We start from the raw sequence: 3,069 nt of genomic DNA, 5'->3' as shown, positions 1-3,069 counted from the left end.
TTAAACATAGATTATTTTGAACCTAATGTGGTATTTAACATATTTGATTTAAAATATCTCACGTGAACGGAAAAAAATCTCTGATTCACTGTTGTGAATCCCATCCCAATGATGTGATCATATTCCTTGACGGGAACGGGGATGGAGACAAAGATTGGGGATCGGGAACGATGGGGATTGGAGTCCCTGCCCCATTCCCATGCTTATACATATAAGGGGGAGTAATAGACAAATGCCTATACATACAAGGGGAAGTAATAGACAATAGATGATATCTACTAAACATGTAATATTGAAGGGCTATGCTCTTTCTTTCGTCCAATGCTTATTTCTCACACTGATTTTTGTTCCTTACGCAAAGATTTTAGTGAGACAGCAGTTTATACACCACCTTGTTTTCTAAACTCTTAAGTGATATCAATGAGGATAGTAAACTAAAGCATTAGTGTCTTGTATTTTTTCCTTCGTTTAAATTTTTATTTTTCCCACTGAGTTTTATTTTTTTCGCGTAAGCTTTTAATGATACACCATTACCCATTTGACTCAACACAAGGAGGATTGTTGAAGGATTATGTGTCTTTGTAAAAAAGGAAGTGATTGAAAAAATAATTTCAAAATAATAGAATTTACCATATGAAAGTTTCATTTTCATGGTAAACTCATCTTTATTCAAAGAGCTTATGATTAATGAGAATTTACAACTTTTCGGTTCTCTCTATATGGATTATTCTATTCAAGGTTCTAAATGACATGAAGCGTAATGTGGCGGTGATGTAAAGCCTTAAGCCTTATGAGTTACGGCGTGGACGCAACGTTTTTTAAGACCTGCCTTAAGGCTACAATATTTACATACACACACATACACATACTTGTAGTGTTTTGAATAATATATAACGTTAACAAATCAAATTCATATAATGTAATAAAACCATAGGACGTTTGGTTAGAGGTATTATTCAGTAGTTAATGAGGATTAAAATAAAAGAAATTGTTTGGTTTATATAATATAATGGGCTCATCCCATAGAAACCCAAACTTTCATTCCAGTTTGAACTGGGGGAATGAAAATTCATTCTCATTTTCATTCTCTGTCATTTTCTTTTTTCTGCCTGAATCAAACACCCCCTAAAAAAGAAAGAAGAATAATTGATATCAAATATATAGAGCTTATAAAAAACGATATCAAGGATGCAAAATGGGAATTAAATATCTATAATCCCAAGTCACAATTTTCTTCAATTTTCATGGAATTCTTGTTTGATTCTTCGTGTATGGGAATAAGAGCAACTTTTTACCTATTTAGGTTTTTAGTTGTTAAGTTATCTTTTTAGGTTGAAGTATTAGGTTTAGTACATAAATAACACGTTACAACGGAAGTCAAGCCTTAAATTGGAGTTATAGGGGTTAGCATGACGATGAACCCAAATCTTGATACTATAACACACCATAACGGGTTATTTAAAACTATGGTTGTACTACACATTGGCATTTATGCTATTTAATATTTTATATCACTGTAATTTTGATAAAAGCTTTTGAAGGAAGTTGTTTGCTATAAAAAAAAGTAATTATATTTTTTAGTATTAAATAATTTAGATTAATTAAAGCAAAGTAAAAATATAAAACCAGACTGTTTATAGAAATCATAGAAAGATCTTTCTCCAATCGTGATGAAGTATTAACTTCTTATTATTGATCGACGTGAACGTGAATCATACATTTTTTATCATCAATGTAAAAGAAATCCATTCAAAGATATTTGCATAAATTCTGCAAAAAGTAAACTCAACCATGGCTGGCATTTTTTATTTTTTATTATCATCAGGATTGTTGAATTCCATGAGCTTGTTATATATATATATATATATATATATATATATATATATATATATATATATAAAAGACTAGGAGCAGCTTTAATTCCATCAAGATTTAACGGCAGGGTTTTTCTAACCCCACCCCTTCCTATGGGTGAATGTGAGGGGGTGAGATTGTGTAGGGGGTGAGATTGAGGGAAAGTTGTGAGGGTGAGAGTGAGGGTTAATGGCAGCCTCAATGCACCACCTTCACAATCTCAGACTCGTATCCTTTACAAAAACTATAACATCATCTCTTCCCCAACGCAGTCAAATGCGAGTCGTCATCAGTTGCTCCGCCAAAACCTACAACATCACTCTGCTTCCTGGTGACGGAATTGGGCCTGAAGTCATCTTCGTCGCCAAGAATGTTCTTAATCTTGCTGGATCAATTGAAGGTGTGTGTGTATGTGTATATATATATAAGTTTGTTTTAGCTGTACGAATTAAACGTATGATGTGTTTGTTAATTAGGGATTGAATTTAAGTGAAAGGAGATGCCAATCGGTGGTGCCGCCTTGGATTTGACGCGAGTTTCATTACCGGAGGAAACTCTTACTGCTGCAAAGCAATCTGATGCTGTTCTCCTCGGTGCTATTGGCGGGTACATACTCAAAATCTGATCTTTTTAATTTGTATTATGATTACCAGAACACGTAACCTCCTATTTCTTAATTAATTGGGTATATATATATATACACCTATAAATGAAGGTTGTAATTGATTTGAAGGTATAAATGGGATAAAATCGAGAGACATGATTTGAAGGCCGAGACTGCATTGCTTCACCTTCGTGGAGATCTTGAAGTTTTTGCAAATTTGCGACCTGTCATTGTTCTACCACAGGTATATTAACACACGAAATCCTTAAACTGTTATAGGATTTAAGTTTATTGAATAATATAATTGTAGTAAAAGAGTTGTAATAAGTTTATAAATATATGTCATATATATATATATATATATATATAGGAGCCTATTCAAGGGAGAACTGAGTTGTTTGTGTTAACTGTGAGAACCAATATTAACCACAAATCAATAGATAAATTAGAAAATTTATAAATTTGGTAATTTTAAATTAAAATCTTAATGCAAGGATATTTTTGGTATTTTAAAACTCTCCTCTCTCCTCTCTTCTCTCTCCGGCCTCCGGCCACCGTCCTCCGGTGATACCACTATGATACCACTGTGATACCTAAAAATATTGACTCTG

The 3,069-nt window shown here is 33.0% G+C and overlaps 1 pseudogene; it reads left to right on the top strand.

Annotated features, from left to right (window-relative positions):
- Positions 1–2,043: 2,043 nt before the first annotated feature.
- Positions 2,044–2,711, top strand: LOC112506150 (annotated as a pseudogene).
- The last annotated feature ends 358 nt before the right edge of the window (positions 2,712–3,069 follow it).

This window comes from Cynara cardunculus (assembly GCF_001531365.2).
Source record: "Cynara cardunculus var. scolymus isolate 2C chromosome LG 2, CcrdV1, whole genome shotgun sequence".
NCBI lineage: Eukaryota > Viridiplantae > Streptophyta > Magnoliopsida > Asterales > Asteraceae > Cynara > Cynara cardunculus.
This window is presented reverse-complemented; position numbering and strand designations above follow the sequence as displayed.